The sequence below is a fragment of the Pinus tabuliformis genome, chromosome J, assembly GCF_031772625.1.
Source record: "Pinus tabuliformis cultivar Carrire ecotype Pingquan chromosome J, CPIR1, whole genome shotgun sequence".
NCBI lineage: Eukaryota > Viridiplantae > Streptophyta > Pinopsida > Pinales > Pinaceae > Pinus > Pinus tabuliformis.
This window is the reverse complement of record NC_142295.1, coordinates 784,586,521-784,611,363: the sequence shown is the minus strand read 5'-3', so window position 1 is coordinate 784,611,363 and position 24,843 is coordinate 784,586,521. Positions and strand designations below refer to the sequence as shown.

General features: G+C 36.4%; 1 pseudogene; it reads right to left on the bottom strand.

Annotated features, from left to right (window-relative positions):
- Positions 1-12,727: 12,727 nt before the first annotated feature.
- LOC149229062 (ABC transporter G family member 39-like) overlaps positions 12,728-24,843 on the bottom strand; it is a 109,817-nt pseudogene continuing 97,701 nt past the window's right edge.

Genomic DNA, 24,843 nt, shown 5'->3' with positions numbered 1-24,843 from the left:
CAGTACTCCACATGCCACCATGGGTCATGCTGTGTCGGAGGTAACAAAAGGTGTGATGTCAATTCAACTTTGTGGGATGGGAAAATTCTTGTTAAGTGACATCCTTTGTGCCTTTTGTCTAGTTCGTGATGTTCACCTCTTGCCTTAATGCAATGGTGTGCTAGTGATAGGCATAGTTGATAGATAGATCTATACAACAATCTACTTGGAAAATAACATAAAATTTATTGTCTTGACATGCCAAATTTGAATGGGAATTACTTCTCACCTTGGTGTTGGGCATGCTAGTGTAGTAGGAGCCACGTTGGTATATTAGTGACATGGTAGGGCCACATATGCCACTTTGAAGCACCACGTGGCGGTAAATGATGATTTGGAAAGATTAATGAGAAAATATTCAAATGGGAAAAACTTTCAATCCACGAGTCAAATTGAGATAAAAATTATATCACCAGAAGGCTCTTAATGATTCGAATGTGATATTGAAATTTTATTTTAGTTTGAAGAAAGTTGGAAAAAGAGATTTTTTGTGATCTCATCTTCATAACATGCCTTGGAGATTGGGTTAATTTTGATGTGACACCTTCCACTCCCCGAGAATAACCCAGGGGGGTGGGAGGGTGTATCACATATTAAAACTTTGAAACAAATTATTTAATTTTTAACTTTTAACACTATGATTTAGAATATAGATTTAAAAATATATGATTCCCAATAATATTTAAATTGTTAAGATAAAATTGACTTGAAAATGAGTCAAATAAGTTTAGTTTATAGTCATGGATTTTACGCACATGGTATTGATAAAATGAAGCCTATAAATAGACTTGAAATCATCCATTTTAAGATGCAAGAAGTGAGTGAATTAGGGTTCACGGTGTTGATATATTGACCATATTTAGAAAAATAGTAATTGAAGCTTCATGGCTGGTTTTCCCCTAGTTATGCTTCTTCAAGATAAATCATCTGTGTGGTTTATGTTTGTGTTACTAATTTATGTTTATTAATTATTTATCTCTCGTAGTTTATTTCCAAAAATGGTATCAAAATAAGGTTTAATCTAGACTCACCGAGGAGAGTTACCTAGTAATTGTGCTAAAGAACTATGGAGTGCCCCATGACATAATTTTCAAATTACAAAGCTACCATTTCAACAATTTTTTTCCCAAAAGGAGCAGTTTTGAATGTGTCAAAAAACAAGTCTTTCACAAAATGTTTTGAGTATGCAAAGAGCAGTCACAACAACTAGAACTAGAGACTGAGGTCAAGCTGGAGTTGTCTATGCCAAGGATTTTGGTGGCACGATGAGAGCATCAAATTTTAGAATGTGAGAAGTAAATTACTTTGGAGATGAAAATTTTTAATTACATGTAAATGGGCATAGTACTATAAGATTTGGTGAGGCATGCACACCATTGGTAAAATGATAGGGAGGGCATGTGGGTTTTCTAGATTGGATCTAAAGAATTTCATCCATTCAAATTTAAGGGAAGGATTATTAGGTAAGTTTGACTTTGTTATACAGTCAAAGTTGATTAGTCTACATTCATGGTTTTCAGGCACATGGTTCTAGTGATCCATGCTATGTTTCCTATAGTATTGTATGTAATTAAGTTTATAAATATCTTATTAAAACTATTGTTAGGTTTGTTTTGGCCAAGAATAATTGATTTATTACAAAATGATTTTCCCTATTCATTGTCTTCCAAGATAAATCAAGTGTGTGATTTTTGTGATGCTAATTTACTGTTTCTCTCTAATAATGTTTATCTCTCACATTTTATCTTTAACATTGGTATCAAAGTTAGGGTTAACCTAAACTCTCTAAGGGGAGTGGTCTAATGTCAATTCTAAAGAAATATGGAGTTCCATGTGAAATGGTTGTTGATTCGAAAACTGTCGTGAATATTCCACTAAATAGTTCATCACAACAGATCTGATAATAATATATTAAAATATTGAATTTTACACTATTACAGTTTTATTAAAATTCTAGATCTATAGATTTAATTGTAATTAATGCATGCATGTTAATGGAAATTATGGAGAAAAGTAGATAACAACAAAATAAGCTCACACACACACATAATACATAAGATATGCTCTATGGAAAACCCTTTCTAGAGAAAACCCAGTTGGAAGGTGAGGCCGCTCCACTCTCTTTCTCTGTCTAGAAATATGGCTGTAGGTACAAAGAAGTATTTCTTGTGGCCCATGGGCTGATATAATGCACATATCCTCTTTGTGTGCTCTACCTCCAATCTGTCTTGGATATCTTTCCTCATTTATGGAATAAAATGCTCTCGAAAGAATGGAATGCCTCTTCCTCCTAGCGGCCCGATTATAACACAACCCTACTAGTGCTTAATTTTCACTACATCAATTCTTAACTATAGCTACAATATAGACTCTTCTAGAGTATTTTACATCAAAAACATGTGGCTATCCCCTTATCCATGAATAATGGGGGATGACGCAACATCCTCCCAAATTATAGGTGTGAAAACAAGAATGTTAACTTTTGAGTGGAATAACATTTCCATATATACTCCAATTAACATGCTTCTTGCATCATTGAATATATATATATATATATATATATATATATATATATATTATATATATATATATATATATATATATATATATATATATATATATATATATATATATATATATATCTGTGTGTGTGTGTGTAGAATATCATGAAAAAGTGATGCATTAGAGAAGCAAATTTTTACCCCAAAAAAACGTCATTTTATGCCTCAAAATGCTCCCTGAAGGTTCTAGAACTTGTTTTGTCAAACTGGGTCCCACCGGTAAAAACGGTCCCATGAGCTCATTCCTCCATTTTTTCCACTCTGAATGCATCGAGATGGATGAAAAAAAATATAATGATCCACTCTGAATCAGTTGTTGAAGAAGCAGTTTTTGAGAAAATGAGAGAACAAGTCTCTCATAGGAGGTTTAGAATATGTAGAGACCAACCACAAGAACCAGAACTGAAGATTAAATCAAGCTAGAGTTCCCTATGAAGAAGGATTTTTGTTTCACAAGGAGAGAACTGGGTGTGAGGTCAAAGGAAAGAGGATTGCGACATAATTGATGGGACCAAAAAAAAAGAACTTTCAAGATGGAAAATTTTTAACTACATGTAAATGAGTATAAGACTATAAGACCTAGTGAGGCATGCATACTCCTAGTAAAATAATAGTTGAGCGCATGCAAATTTTCTAGATTGGATCCAAATAATTTCTCCAAGCCAAAGTTTAAATGGTGGAATGTTAGATTAAACTTGACTCGATAATGAGTCAAAGGAGTTTATTCTACAATCATGGTTTTTTGGCATGTGGTATTGGCAACCCATCATATCACATTTAATGAATCCTATAACCTTCTTGGAATCCTTGTTGTAAGGTGCCAAAAGCAAGAGAGATAAGGCTCACTTGGTCGATAACTTGGTTAGATTTTCCCAAATGGTAATCAAAGCTTCATGGTTAAGGTTTCCCCTGTTGGGGTTTTTAAAAATAAATCCTATGTGCAATTTATATGTGTTGTTAGTTTATGTTTTTTAATGAATTTTTTTCATAGTTTTTTCTAAGATGAATGAGAAACATAAAAGACATTGGAAAAGGAGGAAATTAATTTTTAATCAATAAAAATAATTTATTATGAGTCCCAAGCACAAAACAATGTTCAAAAACATGTTGTACAAACTCAAGTGCACCATACTCATGCTTAAATGCATTGTACAATTGTTGAAAGAAATGTGTTTAAGTTGTATAAAAAATCATACTCTACTTCTTATATACTTTGGATTCTTTCCAAACATATTTTTTAGTTGAATTTTCTTAGAATTTGGCAAGGATTTGTTGGAATCACAAGTTTCAGTTGTGAACTTTATAACTCGAGTGTCTGAAGGGTTTTTCAAGGTGCTAAATCTGTATATATATATATATATATATATATATATATATATATATATATATATATATATATATATATATATATCATTTTAAACAATAAATGATCACAATTTAACTAAAAATTTCCGAAAGCTCCAAAATGTATAATAGTTAGACAACATTGTAAAAACATATAGTATTGAAATTAGGGTTTTTTTTGGAAGGTGAAAAAATCTGGAAAAATTATGACCACTCAAATGCTTCTATGTTTCTTCATTTTGGACATGCTACTCAGTCGTCGTCGCTCAGCTGGGGTTGGCACTTTCTTCTGTAGACATGCCACACAATGGAGAATCAGAAATATGCTATTATGATGGAGTCATCAAGGGTGGTCTTGGAGATAATCTTGATGAGGTGTTCCCTAGTCATTGTTGCAACATGGACATATTTTTTTCCAAGAATGCAGATGCAACATATCTGGTCTAGGATCTGTTAGTCTTGAGATCAATGCAATCAGTGTTCTCACAAAATTTTCTATTGGGAAGCAACTACTAACAATATGTTTTCGCTTTGTATGGTTTTACCCCTGGTGCCCTTGAAGTCTCCAAGCATGGGAAGCGTGAGTCTCTTGAATCATATAATGATGACTATGGAGGTTTTCAGTTTTTCCCTATCAATATGATGTCTATTTCTCAATGAAGAGGGCCAAAGAAGAAAAATTTCATATTGGTGACTCAGAGCTGTGCAAGTATTCTCTTAATTGGCTCACATAAAGTTTGGACCTGGACTCAAAATCGACCTAAGGAGAAGCACTGATGTCATTAATGGAGGACCTTCTTTCTTAGAGTGGATAAAGAAAATATATCCTACAAGTAAATAGCCATCCTCTTACTCTATCACTAGATATTTTCCTCTACATTGTTATACTTCTTTGATATACCCTATTCTTTCGAACCCTGTGTTATTGGGGCCACTACTGAAGCTGCGACAAGTTTTACTCTACAACCCACCCTCCTGTGGTGTTTCCCCTTTTCTTCAGATGGGGTGGATAGAGAATGAAAATTTTCATATTTGTATTAAAAGCACATTTTGCATTAGAAATACAGATCTAGTCTCCTCTCTATTGTAGACTGTTGAACTGAAATGGGGAATATCGTTATTGTTTTAATGTCTGCAATTTGGTGGGAAGGTCCAATAACATTCTACATAGATAAAATACTACAATCTCACAAAAAAATCAACTATAATTCTGAGCTCAAATGGGGGTGTTCATAGTGCTAGGACACCAAATGAAACTCTATCATTCTTTAAGGATGCAGTACAAGGGAAGGCTACTACCCATGCATATTTGAGCCAAAATATTCCAGGACCCTACATAGTGGACAAAATGGAGCAAGCTCCATCTATGGAGATCAATAACTCAAAGTTATCTTCCCTTTTTTGGAATTCAGTCTAATGCCATTATTTTTAAATTCAATGGCCACTGAACTAAACCTAATTATTTATTTCACTCGGTGTTCACCTCTTTGACATCAAATTGATACATATTTCTATGTTCTAAAGGATTCTTCATAGTCCAATTTGAAGCTCAAAAGGATTTGGATTTTGTTCAAAATAAATGACCATGGTTTTGAGGTAGAGTTGGTTTCCTTAGTTTTGATGCTACAACTATGGTGGTCACAACCATGTCAGTTTGGGTAAGCATCCAAACCTCCCACTTCCTTTTTGGCATCACAATTTCTTGAAGACATAGGAAATACACTAGAAAGATTCTAAAAAGTGAATTTGGACACAGAATGACCCCTTAACCTTCGCTATAATTTGTGGAGATACAAATTAGTAAGGGGCTGCCAAATCACATAATAATTAAACATGGAGACTTTCACTGGTCCCAAATTCTAAATTATGAGAACGTGACATTCTGATGTTGAGTATGTTTTCAAACGAGTCACTTATAGAACACATGCCCACAGGATAAGAAGACTCCAAAATAGAAAAGGAGACAGATAAATAGGCCAAAAGGATGGCATTTTTCCAAGCTTCCCCCTCCAAATAATGAAGAGGAAGAAAAAAAAGACTCAACAAGTTCAATCAGATGTTAAAATGAATGGGGACATCGAGGCATAGTTAGGGGTTGACATTCAGAAGGATCTTGTACTAGTTTGTCTTCAGACTCCATTAGAGCATCAAATAGATACGACGAACAAAGAGGATGGAAAGATGTACACAAAACATGTCCACATATTAGAAATATTAGATTCAGATGAAGAGCATCCTTTTGAGGTTTTTGTAAGTAACTTGGTTCCTCTGGATCACAAAGATATGGAATGGCTTAAAGTCTAAAAAAGAAAGGAATGAAGGGAAGACAAGTGTCTCCATTACTTGATCTTCCCATTTATATTTTATTTTTTCTTTTCAGTTTTTAGTTTTTTGTTCCTTTATATGGCTTTTGGCCACACTTTCCCAATGCTATTAAGCATATGTAAATATTATTTTTTTTTTCACAAAATGATCTGTGTAGATCCTTGATGAATGCACATGTCTTTAGTGTATATATACAAAATGTATTTTCTTTTCAATCATGAATGAAAATACTAGTTTCTTTTTGCAAGAAAAAAGATACATGTAACATTGACATTGAAATGTGTTTTAGTCATATTAAAATATGGTTTAGCTATATTCAATCATATTAAAATAGGTTTTAGATGAGTTTTAGGGTTTTGTGATAAAAATGTTATTAATAAGGAGTTTGGAGAATGGCGCATTCATGCTTGGTGCAACTTAGTTTTGTACTTTGTGATATGAGTATTATATTTTTATTGTAATATAATTTATTTTCTAAATATTTGTTTAAAAAATATTTTTTTATTATTTTTATCAATAAGGGGTTTGGAAAGTGGGGCACCTAAATTTAGTGCAACTTAGTTTTTTGCTTTGTGATATGAATTTATAATTTAACATAATATAACTTGTTATCTAAATATTTGTTCAATAACTAAATTTCTATTATTTTTAGTAAAAAAAAATCAAAATTTTTAGTAGAATTTTAAACTTCATTAAACTATAATTAAATTAACTTATTTAGTAAATTGGTATACTTTAGAACATTATTTTATATTTTACATTAAAATTATGTTTTGAATAGAAATTGGTGATTGAAGTGATTTATTTATACCAACGCTGGTTGTTTTGTGCAGCTATCTCTCTGTGATTTATTTATCGAAAATCTCATGGATTGTAAAAATTGCTTATTTGTTTTGATTGTGGAAGCCATCGTTGTTGTCTGTCCTTATTTCTTTTCATGTGCAACTGGAAATGCGAGGGGATTGGGGGTAATGTGGAATCCCAACATATTTGATCTGGTGGCATACAATTCGTGTGCAGGTATTATTATGTCTGGATATAAGAAAGGGACGAACAAGCAGATAAGGATCACAAATATATATGCACTGTACACTGGCCACAAACAATATTGGGACAGAGTGACTAAATCTGGTATTTTTGGGTTGAGCTTGATCATTATTGCTGGAGATCTGAACTTCTCCATGGGGCCGACAGAGATATGGGGGAACAAGGTGAGAGAGGACGGATTGTCATCTTATTTTGAGGAATGGATGAGGGATCATGCTCTGGTAGATGTTGTACCAGACCCCTTTGGCCCTACATGGAGGAATGGACGTACTGGAGGAGAAGGAATTGCAAAAAGGATTGACCGATTCTTAGTATGCCAATCATTGTTCCTCCACCTTTCTAAACTAGAATCTTCGATTCTCACAGACAGCATATCAGATCATAAACCAATTATGTTAGCCTAGAGAGGGGATTTTGATAACAAAGCTTACCCTTTCAAATTTAATCTGAGGTGGCTGCAGATGAAGGACTTTGAACAAATTGTTCATTTGGTGTGGAAGAGGCCATTGCATTCAGGGCCAATGGACTGCATGTCTGTAATTTCAAACAAGCTCTCACGGTTGAAACAGGAAGCTCGTGAGTGGATTGCGGGGAAGAAAAGAGAAGAGGATAAGACTCTCAGGGACATTGACGTATCTATCTAATTGATGAATGACCCCATCGACCCCCTTTACTTCTCTGCATCATACAGGAATAAGATTATTGAGATGGAGGGTATTAAACATGCGGTGCTGTTGAAAAGGGAGGAGGACATCCGAATGAAGAGCAGGGCGATTTAGGTACAAGCGGGAGATAAGAACTCAAAATTTTTCCATAGACAGTTTAATTACAAGAAGAGCATTAATTTCATAAAAAGCATTCAGAATGAGGAAGGAAATATTATCTCCTCGCAAGCTTCGATGGAGTTGGAGGCAATGCGTCATTTCCAGAATCAATATATGGACCAAGATTTTGACTTATAAGTGTAGAATGAATAAATCTCTCATATCTCGGAGATGTTCTCAGGTCAGGATAATGACATATTGTGCAGGTCCGTCACTAAGGAGGAACTGGTTTATACCATGAAAGAATCTGCGAGGGAGAAAATCCCAGGACCCGGTGGTTGGGGGCTGGAAGTATTTGTTGGGGATTTTTCTGGTAAAATCCTAAAAACACACAAAATGCACATAGAGACAATGCTCTGTTTTTCTCCAGGATCTTTTGCATAGAGAAGTTCAAACAAAAATTCTGAGAACAGAGTATTACACACCCATAACAAGATTTATATTCATTAAAAATAAAATGTCTGATACATATTTCTTCCTCTTTCACTCAGAAGGATTCACCAAAAAAAAATTCAACAAAAGTTACTGTGTCTCCTCTTGAGATTTTACAATAATGTGTGTAAAAATCTCATTTACATTCACTGCTGTAAAAACATTTTACATATACTGTTGTAAACCTGTTAAAAATTCTCCCCTGCTTCTTCAGTGCGATTCATTTACCTCACATACAATACCAAAATGCTTGGACTCATTCTACGCTGCTGCGTTTCACTGGTCTTCGTCTTCGTTCTGTTCTTTATTCACCTCATGTGCAAATAAAAACATAAAACATTACAGCTAGAGACCTTTTCATTTCATTCGTTATTTTTCATTTACCCTTGCACTGCTTGCAAGTCTCAATTGTTCTTCACACGAAATATGAACATACGCTGCTCCTTATCACTCTACGCACTGCTGTGCGATGCATACTCTCATTGCTTCACACAAAAATTGGTCAACACATATATAAATTTTTTATATCAAATACATATATGTTTCCCCTTTTTCTGCATTACGAAATCTCTGACATTGCACTATATGCAAACACATATCGTATATGTTTTATATGTTAACAAAAAGATATGATAATAATGCACGCCGTAAAAAATCTTAAATACTTCTACCAACTTTCTACGACTAGCATTAACCTTCATTAAATATTTTCTGAAATGCTGGTCAAACAAAAGCGTTTACTCCACGTAATGTCATTTTGCAGGCTCGTATGCAGGTTGGATTGATGGACGGCGGAGATCGTTGAGCTGAATCGGATGACTGACGGTGATTTAGGGAGCCCCTTTCATGCTGAGCATTATGTCCCGACGGAGCAGTGGTTTTGCAAACGTACAGAGGACCACGCATCCAAAACTGATTGCGTCAGGTGAGAGTGTACGGAAACCGCTTGCAGACCAAAAGTGATCCGATAACATTCAGTGGTTTTCCTGAGCTGTTTTTCTTGCTGCGTGCTGGCTGAGTCGGCAACTGACTGTGCCGCCGTCGCTGTCCCTGTACAGCAGTTGGAATTAATATTCCAACAGTATTTATCCATTTTGAAGATTTGATGATACCCGATTTGTTGGCAGCGATTGATAATTCAAGGATAAATGGCTTCATTTATGGGGCTACCAATGCCACTTTGATCGCTCTCATACCTAAGAGGAAAATCCCCCAACCATTTGTGGATTTTCGTCGGATATGACTATGCAATACTATGTACAAATTGATATCTAAAGTGATGGATAGAAAATTGAAGCCGATTCTGTCAAAACTTATCACAGAGGAGCAGTTCGGGTTCATCAAGGGAAGTCAGATTCATGATGCTATTGCTATAGCTCAGGAGGTTATGCATACCATCAAATCTAGGAACCTGAAGTCTTGTATTCTTAAGGTAGATTTGACCAAGGCGTACGACTATGTAGACTAGGAATTCCTCAAAATGATTATGATCAAAGTGGGACTGTACAATCCAATCATTGTGTCAATTATGGCATGCAGTAAGACTAAAAATTTTGCAGTTATTATAAATGGTATACCATCCAAATTCTTCTCAGCTCACAGGGGCTCGAGGCAGGGATGTGCCCTCTCACCTATGTTGTTCCTCATGGTCATCGACAGTCTCAGCAGGAAAGTGAGGGATGAAAAAGCGGTGGGGGAAATCTTAGGTATTAGAGTATAAAAAAGGATTAACATTACACACTTAATGTTCATCAACGACCTCCTATTCGGTGGTCCTACTACCTTGACTGAATGGACTGCTATCCATCGCATCATTTCTTCATTTGGAAGGGCTTCGGGATTGTGCATGAATGGCCCGAAATCACTTCTCATCCACAATGGGAATGCAGATTCAGTGATGGAGGACATCAGATTGCACTTGGGTGTGGGGGTGAGACATTTGGATGATGGGTGCACATATCTGGGTTTCATCCTGAAGCCCAACAATTACTGCAACAAGGACTGGGAGTGGTTAGTAGTTAGGTTCCAAAAGAAGCTTGATGGTTGGACTAATAGATGGTTGTCTATGGGAGGAAGGATGATATTGTTAAAAGTTGTCCTTCAAAACCTTGCCATATACTGGATGCACCTTTTTCTACTGCCAAGGAAGATCATAAAAAATATCCAATCTATTATGGGTCATTTCATTCGGGATGGAAAATTATCTCGAGGGAAGTATCATCTTGTTAAATGGTCGCAAATTGCTAGACCTGTTGAGGAAGTAGGATGGAGCATTATACATCCAACAACCTTCAATATTTCCCTGATCATAAAGAACATGTGGATGGAAGTTAGAGGATCAGGCATTTGGTTAAATATCATCACTGAAAAGTACATGTATGGACAGTGAGGACGACTTGGATTTCGAGAGGGGCCAAGAGGAAGACTAATTCATCATACATTTGGAAGAGTATGATTAAAAACATTCAGTGGATGATGGGATCGGTATGGTGGGAGGTAGGGGATGGGTCAATCATCAAGATTGGACTGGATGCAATTAAAGGTATGGGGTGAAACCACACTCTATCATCTAGAATTCTTAATTTCCTGCATAACAAAGAGTTAATCTATCTAAATCAGATTTTCATGCATGATGTATTATGCATTGATCGCCAATCATGGAAAAGTGCTAGGGATATTCAACTAATGGAGGGGGATGTCTGTGAATGGGAAGAATATATTACCAACCTAAGAAACCTAGGCATCTCTCTAAATGATTAGCGGGATCATATGTTATGGGGGTAGCATTAAAAAGGGGCACCCTTTGGTAAAAGAAATATACAATGGAATCCCTAGGGAGGAGATGGGGAATCAGGGGAATTCCTGGATACAGAAAATATGGAAAGGGAATATCCCCAACAAGATCAAGTGTTTCAACTAGTTGGCTATAATGGACAGAGTGTTGACATGGAATAATTTACTTAACAGAGGACACATAGGGCCAGGGATATGCCTCCTTTGAGTGTTCATTTATTTCTGCATTGCCCATGCATGTTGGTTGTTTGGGAGGGGGTATTGGACACTTTTGGTATCATGCCAATTAAGTATTTCTCATCATTAAAAAGTTGCTTATGGAAGTGGTTCAAAACTCATGATAGATTTTGTTTTCTCCCACTGTATCTCATATGGACCATATGGCGGAGCAGAAATGCACTCATTTTTTAGAACAAGAATCCGATAGTAAGGGAGGACGTATTGTCTACTTCTTGGAGCTTGGTCCAACTAATATTGTAAACAAGCACAAAAGTATCATTTGGGAAGATATATGGCATAAATTCTCAGTGGGTTTCTTCGATGGAGCATGTTGTAGGAGGAAATGTGGATGTGGGGTATACATTGTCACTGAGCGGGAAACTGCTATCACTTTTGGTGGGAAGGGGGCCAGGGCACAAACAGTAAGGCAGAGATAGTTGCGCTATGGGGAGTGTTGATAGCAGTGAAATGGTTGGGATTGGAGAGCCTATAGGTCTTTGGGGATGCAAAAGGAATTATCGACTGGACTAAGGGACAGAATAAATTCAACCCTCCGATTTTAAAAAACTAGATGAAGTGCATCAAGACGATGGTAAGCACTTTCCAACACATCAACATTGATCACATTTTCAGAGAACAGAACTAGACAACTGATTTACTATCCAAAGGAGGCATTGGCAAAGAATCTGGTAAGTTTTTTTTTTTCAGTATTTGAACAAGGGGTTAAGACAAATGCGGGAAGCATTAACTTCTCGAAGAGTTAGAAGACAGTGCTAGGTAATACTCGAACGCACACGGCACTTTTTTTGTAAGAAGATGTATACATTTTGTTTTTTCTTTTTTTGTAGGAAGTGGTATATGGTCTATGTAGGACTCACAGTGATCTACAAAACTTAAGTATCTAGAACTAGAAGATGGTTATTGGAAAAGGACACAATTTTCACTTTTTTGGATGTGTTGTATGCTGAAGAACAAGACTGAAAATCAAGATCCATGACAAATGTACTATCTGTTTTTATATTAATACAGAAGCATTTTTTTTTCTTAAAAAAAAAAAAAGAAAAAACTAATAAATGTTTTTTTAATTTTTTTGGGAAGATAACGAATAAATCGTTTTTCTATTTTTTTTGGAAATTAATTGTACTAATGCTCAGTGCAAAGATCGCAGCAAACAAAATTGCGATTGTCATTGTAGCAACTGCAACCAGGTCCCAAAAAATCGTGGTTATATCCAAAGTAACTACTCAAAAATTTGTTCACTTGTTGCATCTCGCCATCTGCCATTACCACTTCATCTGAAATATCGCCAAACTGAGATACCGCCAGTCCGTAGAGCGTCCATGCGAAGGGGCAGCCCTAGTAATACCATCTCCACCACACAGGAATCCGCTGTAACACTCGCAAACACCCACATTATCAATGAACATGATTTGGCTGATTTTTGTGACGAGTCTAAAGAGATAAGTAGGCAATTTTCCAGGGAGGATTTTAGAATATTATGGAAATCTGAACCGTTGATTTCCCTCAAGATTCTAGAATAAAATGAGTTAAATGAACAGTTGGTTTCTCTCAGTCTTCTGGAATATTTTGGAAATTTGATAGATAAAACGAATTAAATGAATATTTGATTTCTCTCCTATCATCATTAAATTTCAAAAATCTAGCGAGTAAACACATTAATCTCACCGTACGTGGAATTATGAAGTCACTGAAAATCATCCAGACTGCAATAAAAGCATAGGAGAGAACTGAAGCTATGGTTGCATTAGGAGTGAATGCCGCCACTATCATCCCATAGTAAAAAGGAACGTGAAGAACATGAAAAACAAATACGAAAAGAATTTGGCTATTGTCCGCGTTAAGCCTGTGCATGCATATAAGGCGCTAGCCAAAAAAATAAAAAATAGTTTCCTGAGCAGTAGCATAGGGAAGAGCAGAATACATCCCTACTACCTTTTCTCTATAGAAAACTGTCCTTCCGACATCAACTACTGGTTGGACAGAGAGGGCATTACAGAAACCCACGAAGATAATAGCTGCGAACATGGATCCCAAAGCATTGAATATATCTTGTTGCTTCTGCCTGTAAACAACATCCAACCACACATAAGAATTGGATCGTTTTGTCTACATCGAACAACACATTAGAATTTGTTTACATCCAACCACAAATAAGAATTGGATCGTTTTGTCTACATCGAACGACACATTAGAATTGGAGAAAGTAATGTTTACATATTCCGGTCAATTCTCCAAAAAATAGAGCCAAATATTAGGGCACAGCAAAAGGTGAAAATGAGTCGAACGGTGTTGTACTGAGGATTTCGCCAATGGACCAGTGCTGCTTCCAGAAACAAGCCATGGTTTGAACTGCAAAGTCCATGGTTTGAACTACAAAGGATTGATCAAATTGCTGTTCAAAACACAAATCCTTCGAGTCCAGGGCAGGGCCTATGCAAAAATATGGATACATTTTGGTTTCAGAAAACATAAATAGGTTTTAATTCAGTTTACATCTATGGCAGGCTTCGCTGGAATAGGCATACATACTCTACCTCCCTCTGGTTTTGAACCTATGACCTCTTAGAAAGAAAAACATGCTTTTAACCATTTAGCCCACTCATACATATAAATATTACAATAAGATTGTCAAATATATATTTATACTTAGAGGAAAAAACATAAACAAAAATGTCTCTCCATTAAATCTCAAAATAACCTTAGCCACACATGATACCATCATCTAATCTTAAAATAACCTTGACCACACACATGATACCATCTGGGACATATTCATAAACCATATGCCACGTAAATAACAAAACTTATACCCATACATGCAGTATTCAATTAAAGAAAGTTACTGAACCAAAAGTATTGTCTGTCATTTTTTTAACGGAGTTGTCTATAATGCGACTTTTTGGAGATTCCGGTGACGGAATCCGGCGGAAGAAATTGAGGTTAAATCTTGATTTGTTGCAGTTAAAATGGTTTTTTAACTGCATATTTGGATTCAGCACCCTGAAAAACCCCTGGGACGCTTTCATTGTGCAGAAACTAGCTATCAAACTTGCGATTCTAATAAATTCCTGCCGGATTTCTACCGGAAAAACCCGCCGGAAAGGCTTTCAAAAAGTCGCGTTATAGACAACTTCTTTTTTTAACTATGTAATAATTAAAAATATTAATTAGACGAAATATTAAATTGTTTTCTAAATTTTATTATGAAATACATAATATTTAGGTCGATAGACTTTTTTTTGAATCAGTTTAGTAGTTTAAATTTTTTCTTTCTATTGACATCTGGCTTATGGTATTCTCTTTGACATCTGGCTATATATCTTTTTCTGTTTCATCTGGCACATAAATTTTCCTCTATCAGCCTCACATCTGTTTCCCACATGCATCATTATTCTGGGTTTCTCCGTGTCTAGTTTGGTAGCATTATTCCTTCGCTCTCTCCAAAACCCAGTTATGCGGGGTGCACAATCAACAATTTCGTGCTTTGAAAACCCTATTCTATGGTGCACGACCAACTAATTTGTGCTTAATCCATGCTTCCATGACCTTACCAGCTACCATCTTGCTTCAAACTTCATCAACAGTTCCTAAACTTCTCCCGATAGAAATTTATGTGCATCCCTCTCTCCTTCCCACTTATTTTCATCATTCAAACCATTTTTTTCTAAAGACTGGGTTTTCTGATACCATTCTTTCTCATTTTGATACACCGTTATAATCTTAGACCAGGGTTTTGTTGTGGGTTTTTATAATAGGTATAGGTTAAATCAAATTTTTGACTTGAATATGTAAGCCTTGCAGATACTAGTGTAACCCATTTTTCTAGTTGTATTAAGTTCTTGCTTGGCTTAATGATAATTAATGGAGTGGCGTTTTTTTATTTCCTTTTTAGCTGTCAAAAAACTATTAAATATCGTCGCGGTTTAAGAATCTTGATATATATGCATTATATATACAAATGTGTCTCAGTATGGTGATGGGAGAAGAGGCAAAAGAGCCTCATAAAATTTTAACGGGTATTTAAAATTGTGATTGCCTTCAAAATGCCTGATTCATATTAAAACAGGTATTCAAAATTGTAATTGCTTTCTAAATGCATGATTCATATTAAAACAGGTATTAAAAACTGTAATTTCTTTAATATTGCCAACTCAATTAGGTTTTTCTATATCCCTAGATGCTATATAAGAGTTATGGTAAATAGTACTTGAGCTCCCCCGGGATTACCTAGCCAAGTCCTCTCAGCCCCAAGCATTTACATGCCCACATCACTACTAGGACTCCACCTGGTGGTCCCGTTCTCCTTTGCACACTCTCACTTTAATCTTTTTAGTTCTAATTTTGGCCTTCATATTTCTATTCCATCTGAGTCGTAATGAAACAGAAGGGGCTAAAGATCTAGGATCATACTTGGCAGCAATGTGGGAGTCATTGCACACATGGTCTCTTTGAAAACTAGATGGTACTCCCTTTAACGGCATAACATGCATAACTTGTTCTTTAGTTTCTCCTCTACATCGTGCCTGCCAATTTTGGAAGAGGCACATGTCTTTTCTGGACATATATGCTTAGCCAATGTTTCTAATTGACAATTTGATTTGTGTCCTACAGGGAATCGATGGATCTCGTTACTTATTTGAATCAATCTGAGTCCTGTAGTGATTTTCATCCCAGCGTTTTAGCATTTTCTTCACCTTGGCTCTAGTGTCCCACTATAACTCACAGCATATATGTTTCACAAGAGTACATTGTAATACATTTAGACATTGTAACTGGGTTTTATTGGCATGCATTCAATCAGCTCATGTCCCTCTATGAGAGGCCCTGCATAACTTAAAAGGTAGACCACACTATCTCACAAAGTATAGCAGTGTTCACGCTGACAGAGGAGCCATGTTTGAAAATCTCACGAATGGAGCGGGAGCTGTGTTCAGTATAAATATAGCAAATACGGCGGAGCGCTAGAGCCCTTTAGGTAAATGTAATGAGAATCTCTGTTGCATACAGTTCTTTCAATGAATCTCATATTTTTTAGGTTTTGTTGAATGCACTCTCTATAGCCCATGAATAGCAATGAAAATGGTAGTTTGTCTGAAGTTTTGCATACCAGTGATTGTAATATTAATTTCTTCACCCTCCTACAATTTTCCCAGTTGCCGCACTATTCACGACCTGATCCAAAGCACTTTGTCTTTCAGGGTTCTTGGTAGTGAACAGGCTCCAGAAAGCCACTCTCCACTTTGGGCTGCGAACAATGCTCAGAATTAGGGCTTTTTCTTTTGGCGATTAGTATAATGGAAAAACATGTTCAATTTTATCCCATCCTCACCCCCATTATGACCAGCAGCCTTTAATAGTATATGTACGGAGATTGTAGGCCGAGGAAAAGGAGGAAAAGCTTGAAGCTCTAAATCCTGGAGGTTTTTAGTGAGAAATTTGAGAGGTTTAGAAGAATAATCATTTTCCTCGGAATTGCATTGTAGTGCCCGATCTGGATTGTAAATTACTTAATAATAATAATAATATCCATTTAAATTACTTAATGCGATAGGCATACATACTCTACCTCCCTCTAGTTTTGAACCTATGACCTCTTAGGAGGAAACACATGCTCTTAACCATTAGGCCCACTCATACATATAACTAAAAAACTGAGCATTGATATGTCAATAGAATATTACAATAAGATTGTACTCAGAGGAAAAAACATAACAAAACAGAGTACAAAACAAAAACGTCTCTCCATCAAATATCAAAATAACCTTAGCCACAAATGATACCATCATCTAATCTTAAAATAACCTTGACCACACACATGATACCATCTGGGACATATTCATAAACCATATGCCACGTAAATAACAAAACTTATACCCATACATTCATTATTCAATTAAATAAAGTTATTGAATCAAAAGTATTGTCTGTCATTTTTTAACTATGTAATAATTAAAAATATTAATTAGATGAAATATTAAATTGTTTTCTAAATTTTATTATGAAATACATAATATTTAGGCCGATAGGCCTTTTTTTGAATCAGTTTAGTAGTTTACATTTTTGTTTTTTTATTGACATCTGGTGTATGGTTTCCTATTTGACATCTGGTTATATATCTTTGTTGTTTCATCTGGCACATAAATTTTCCTCTATCAGCCTGAAATCTGTTTCCCACATGCATCATTATTCTGGGTTTCTCCGCGTCTAGTTTGGTAGCATTATTCCTTCGCTCTCTCCAAAACCCAATTATGTGGGTCGCACAATCAACAAATTAGTGCTTTGAAAACCCTATTCTATGGTGCACGACCAACTAATCTGTGCTTAATCCATGCTTCCATGAACTTACCAGCTACAATCTTGGTTCAAACTTCATCAATAGTTCCTAAACTTCTCCCGATAGAAATTTATGTGCATCCCTCTCTCCTTCCCACTTATTTTCATCATTTAAACCATTTTTCTCTAAAGACTGGCTTTTCTGATCCCATTCTTTCTCATTTTGCTTACACCGTTATAATCTCAGACTTTTGTTGTGGGTTTTTATAACAAGTATAGGTTAAATCATTTTTTTGACTCGAATATGTAAGCCTTACAGGTACCAGTGTAACCCATTTTTCCAGTTTTCTTAAGGTCTTGCTTGGCTTAATGATAATTAATGGATTGGCATTTTTTTATTTCCTTTTGGCTGTCAAAAAAGTACTAAATATCATCGCGTTTTAAGAATCTTGATATATATGCATTATATATGCAAATGTGTCTCGGCATGGTGATGTGAGAAGAGGCAGAAGAGCATCATAAAATCTTAACGGGTATTTAAAATTGTGATCGCCTTCAAAATGCCTGATTCATATTAAAACAGGTATTCAAAATTGTAATTGCTTCCAAAATGCATTATTCATATTAAAATAGGTATTAAAAATTGTAATTTCTTTAATATTTCTAGTTCAATTAGGTTTTTATATATCCTAGATGCTATACAAGAGTTATGGTAAATAGTACTTGAGCTCCCCTAGGATTACCTAGCCAAGTCCTCTCAGCCCCAGGCATTTATATGCCCACATCACTACTAGGACTCCACCTGGTGGTCCTGTTCTCCTTTGCACACTCTCACTTTAATCTTTTTAGTTTTAATTTTGGTCTTCATATTTCTATCCCATCTGAGTCATGATGAATCAGAAGGGGCTAAAGATCTAAGATCATACTTGGCAGCAATGTGGGAGTCATTGCACACATGGTCTCTTTGAAAACCAGATGGTACTCCCTTTAATGGCATAACATGCATAACTTGTTCTTTAGTTTCTCCTCTACATTGTGCCCGCTAATTTTGTAAGTGGCACATGTCTTTTCTGCACATATATGCTTAGCTGATGTTTCTGATTGACAATTTGATTTGTGTCCTACAGGGAATGGATGGATCTCGTTACTTATTTGATTCAATCTGAGTCCTGTAGTGTTTTTCATCCCAGTGTTTTAGCATTTTCTTCACCTTGGCTCTAGTGTCACACTATAACTCATAGCATATATGTTTCACAAGTGTACATTGTAATACATTTAGACATTGTAACTGGGTTTTATTGGCATGCATTCAATCAGCTCATGTCCCTCTATGAGAGGCCTTGCACAACTTAAAAGGTAAACCACATTATCTCACAAAGTATAGCAGTGTTCACGCTGACAGAGGAGCCTTGTTTGACAATCTCACGAATGGAGCAGGATTTGTGTTTAGTATAAATATAGCAAATACGGCGGAGCGCTAGAGCCCTTTAGGTAAATGTAATGTGAATCTCTGTTGCATACAGTTCTTTCAATGAATCTCATATTTTTTAGTTTTTGTTGAATGCACTCTCTATAGCCCATGAATAGCAATGAAAATGGTAGTTTTTCTGAAGTTTTGCACACCAATGATTGTAATATTAATTTCTTCACCCTCCTACAATTTTCCCAGCCGCCGCATTGTTCACGACCTGATCTGAAGCACTTTGTCTTTCAGGGTTCTTGGTAGTGAACAGACTCTAGAAAGCCACTCTCCACTTTGGGCTGCGAACAATGCTCAGAATTAGGGCTTTTTCTTTTGGCGATTAGTATAATGGAAAAACATGTTCAGTTTTATCCCATCCTCACCCCCGTTATGACTAGCTGCCTTTAATAGTATATGTAGGAAGATTGTAGGCTGAGGAAAAGGAGGAAAAGCTCGAAGCTCTAAATCGTGGAGGTTTTTAGTGAGAAATTTGAGAGGTTTAGAAGAAGAATCATTTGCCTCGGAATTGCATTGTAGTGCCTGAGCTGGATTGTAAATTACTTAATAATAATAATAATATCCATTTAAATTACTTAATGCGATAGGCATACATACTCTACCTCCATCTGGTTTTGAACCTATGACCTCTTAGGAGGAAACACATGCTCTTAACCATTAGGCCCACTCATAGATATAACTAAAAAACTGAGCATTGATATGTCAACAGGATATTACAATGAGATTGTCAAATATATATTTATACTGAGAGGAAGAAACATAACAAAACAGAGTACAAAACAAAAACGTCTCTCCATCAAATCTCAAAATAACCTTAGCCACAAATGATACCATCATCTAATCTTAAAATAACCTTGACCACACACATGATACCATCTGGGACATATTCATAAACCATATTCCACGTAAATAACAAAACTTATACCCATACATGCATTATTCAATTAAACAAAGTTATTGAATCAAAAGTATTGTCTGTCATTTTATTATGAAATACATAATATTTAGGCCGATAGGCCTTTTTTTGAATCAGTTTAGTAGTTTACATTTTTGTTTTCTTATTGACATCTGGTGTATGGTTTTCTCTTTGACATCTGGCTATATATCTTTTTCTATTTCATCTGGCACATAAATTTTCCTCTATCAGCCTGACATCTATTTCCCACATGCATCATTATTCTGGGTTTCTCCGCGTCTAGTTTGGTAGCATTATTCCTTCGCTCTCTCCAAAACCCAGTTATGTGGGGTGCACAACCAACAAATTTGTGCTTTGAAAACCCTATTCTACGGTGCACGACCAACTAATCTATCCTTAATCCATGCTTCCATGACCTTACCAACTACCATCTTGGTTCAAACTTCATCGACAATTCCTAAACTTCTCCCGATAGAAACTTATGTGCATCCCTCTCTCCTTCCCACTTATTTTCATCATTTAAACCATTTTTCTCTAAAGACTGGCTATTCTGATCCCATTCTTTCTCATTTTTCTTACACCATTATAATCTCAGACCAGGGCTTTGTTGTGGGTTTTTTATAACACGTATAGGTTAAATCAGTTTTTTGACTCGAATATGTAAGCCTTGCAGGTACCAGTGTAACCCATTTTTCTAGTTGTATTAAGTTCTTGCTTACCTTAATGATAATTAATGGAGTGGCATTTTTTTATTTCCTTTTTAGCTGTCAAAAAAGTATTAAATATCATCGCAGTTTAAGAATCTTGATATATATGCATTATATATGCAAATGTGTCTCAGCATGGTGATGGGAGAAGAGGCAGAAGAGCCTCATAAAATCTTAACGGGTATTTAAAATTGTGATTGCCTTCAAAATGCCTGCTTCATATTAAAACAGGTATTCAAAATTGTAATTGCTTCCAAAATGCATTATTTATGTTAAAACAGGTATTAAAAATTGTAATTGCTTTAATATTTCAAGTTCAATTAGGTTTTTCTATATCGCTAGATGCTATATAAGAGTTATGGTAAATAGTACTTGAGCTCCCCCGGGATTACCTAGCCAAGTCCTCTCAGCCCCAGGCATTTATATGCCCACATCACTACTAGGACTCCACCTGGTGGTCCTGTTCTCCTTTGCACACTCTCACTTTAATATTTTTAGTTCTAATTTTGGTCTTCATATTTCTATCCCATCTGAGTCGTAATGAATCAGAATGGGCTAAAGATCTAGGATCATATATGGCAGCAATGTGGGAGTCATTGCACACATGGTCTCTTTGAAAACCAGATGGTACTCCCTTTAACGACATAACATGCATAACTTGTTCTTTAGTTTCTCCTCTACATCGTGCCCGCCAATTTTGTAAGTGGCACATGTATTTTCTGCACATATATGCTTAGCCAATGTTTCTGGTTGACAATTTGATTTGTGTCCTACAGGGAATGGATGGATCTCATTACTTATTTGATTCAATCTGAGTCCTGTAGTGTTTTTCATCCTAGTGTTTTAGCATTTTCTTCACCTTGGCTCCAGTGTCCCACTATAACTCACAGCATATATGTTCCACAAGAGTACATTGTAATACATTTAGACATTGTAACTGGGTTTTACTGGCATGCATTCAATCAGCTCATGTCCCTCTATGAGAGGCCCTGCACAACTTAAAAGGTAGACCACATTATCTCACAAAGTATAGCAGTGTTCACGCTGACAGAGGATCCCTGTTTGACAATCTCACTAATGGAGCGGGAGTTGTGTTCAGTATAAATATAACAAATAAGGCGGAACACTAGAGCCCTGTAGGTAAATGTAATGTGAATCTCTGTTGCATACAGTTCTTTCAATGAATCTCATATTTTTTAGGTTTTGTTGAATGCACTCTCTATAGCCCATGAATAGCAATGAAAATGGTAGTTTTTCTGAAGTTTTGCACACCAGTGATTATAATATTAATTTCTTCACCCTCCTACAATTTTTCCAGCCACCACATTGTTCACGACCTGATCCGAAGCACTTTGTCTTTCAGGGTTCTTGGTAGTGAACAGACTCCAGAAAGCCACTCTCCATTTTGAGCTGCGAACAATGCTCAGAATTAGGGCTTTTTCTTTTGGCGATTAGTATAATGGAAAAACATGTTCAGTTTTATCCCATCCTCAACCCCGTTATGACCAGCCGCCTTTAATAGTATATGTAGGGAGATTGTAGGCCAAGGAAAAGGAGGAAAAGCTCGAAGCTCTAAATCGTGGAGGTTTTTAGTGAGAAATTTGAGAGGTTTAGAAGAAGAATCATTTGCCTCGGAATTGCATTGTAGTGCCCGCTAAATCTTGATTATCTGGTGCAAATCGCTGGGAACAACACGCCTTTCATTTCCAAGCTTAAATTCATCCAAATTGTCAGCATTAGATCTTGAATTTCGAGCTAGGAATTGCATTCCAGAGTTTGAATTTGGGTTTTTTTTTGGGAGGATTTTAGTGTTAATTTATGCATTTTACCAATCCTTTGCAACAAATTCTCAGCGTTTGTGGGAAATTGGGGATGAAAAAGCTCTTCTTAGGAGAAATTAAGGGTTTAAGGCCGAGAATTCAAAGAAGTCACTATTTAAATGTAACCTGTGACTCCATTAGATATTTGTCCATTTGGCCATTGTGAATTTATTTTTCCTATGGTTCCAATTCTGCTTCCCTTAATTTAGAATTCAAAGAATTTTTCCATTGGTTGTCTTGTCCATCTGAAAGCCCAAGAATCTAATATGCAAGGTCCTCGTACTCTACAAGATCATTGATCTATTCTTCAAGTTCTACGAGAAGAATGCACATAAGCTCATTGAACCAGATTGTTGAATGCATATGATGGGAAACGTAGAGAAAAACTTGATATTGTATAATCAACGATAGCCTTACTCCAAATTAATTTTAAGTTGATCAAATATCACCCCTAAAACCTTCAAATATGTTCAACTGGCCGAACTCGTGGGGTTTATAATATGTAACCCTCCACCCAAAATGATTGTCAGCCCACGACGACGTACACTAGAGAGAAGGATGGTGGAATATGTAAACATAAATCTGAGTGTCACTTATAAACCCTGGTAACTCTGAAAGTTTCAAAGCACAAGGTAAGGAGCGAGGCGGTGCTGGGTGGAACAACATGCTAAAGCTACCAATCAGGTCGCCATTGCCATGACTTCCACACGCCAACAACCAATCTACGCAAAGCAGGTACACCAACAGCCAATGCATGACTAGTTTCTGTTTTCATTGCCACGTTATTCACCCTGGTAGAATTCCTGTAAGTCCATGCACGTATGCTATTTCGACATGCTTCTTCCATAGCTAGTGGCCGGCAATAGACCTCACAACCTCTCATGCAACCCTCTAATTGACACGCACTCTCCACTTCTCATCTGGCCTCGATTCCATAAAGACCTACAAATCCAACCTCTGCGGTAGTGAGGACGTTTGGCCAGCTTCCCCTTCAAGCTGACCTTCTGCAATCTGACCTTTCACATTTCCGGTGGTCGTCGTTTTGGCTTTGGCTCGGCTGGAGTCTCTAAGTCGCTATTCCCTCGGCACGTGCCCAGATAGAGGTCAGTCACAGAGCTTTTGTCTTACATGCTTTTCACAGTTTTTCTCTGCCTCTTTAAAAGTGTCTAGAATATAGTTTATTGTGTGATTTCTTTCATCTTACCACAGTCATAGTGATTAGCATGCTTGAAAAAAGATTTTGTATTTTGATTTGGATTACAAGGTCCTCTGTATAGAATTGGATTTTTCTAAGCAAGTTTTAAAGTCTCTCTGCATAGATTCTGGTTATTTGGTTACAGCATGCCCTGGTTATTATTTCCCAAATTGAAGAAATCTATAGTGTTTTACAAGCCCTATTCATACGTTCGAGTTAAAATAGGAACATGGTGGTGCATATTTGAAATCTATTGCTGTTGCATTGTATGCCAAGAATCATCAATTAGTTAAGGCTCCCTAGCGGTATTTTGAATAGAGTCTGCTTTCGCCACAGATCCTGAACTCTCTCCCTCCACTCTCCTGAAGTGGGTTGGAAAACCACTTCCCGACGCCCGAAATTGAGAATCCAATCCAGCTTTCCTTATGGCTCTTGGAATAGTACATAGGGCAAAGGGTCTCACACCTGTGGGAGTAGAGTATTAGACTCAATCACCTCGAATTGTGAGACAGTCGTCAGAGGGGACTTAAATTCTTTTCATCCAGCATCACCTAATCCGAGAATTGTGTCCAGTTCCTAATCGTATGCTCATTTATTCCCCGTACTTTATCCCTATTCGGCAATCTATCCCTCAGCTGAGCTAGCCTTCTCAATACCTGAGCCTCTCTCGATTTGTAAGACGTTCCCTTCTTGAGTCTTCTAGCTGCCAGGCACTTTATCAGAACGGGTCTCTTTCCCCAGCATGTCAATATCTCTTCTAGGCTTTTCTCTCAGAGACCGGACGCCCATGTATTAAATTCTAGCCCAATTGCCCCGATTTGGAAATCTACCTAGGAATCTAGTTCAC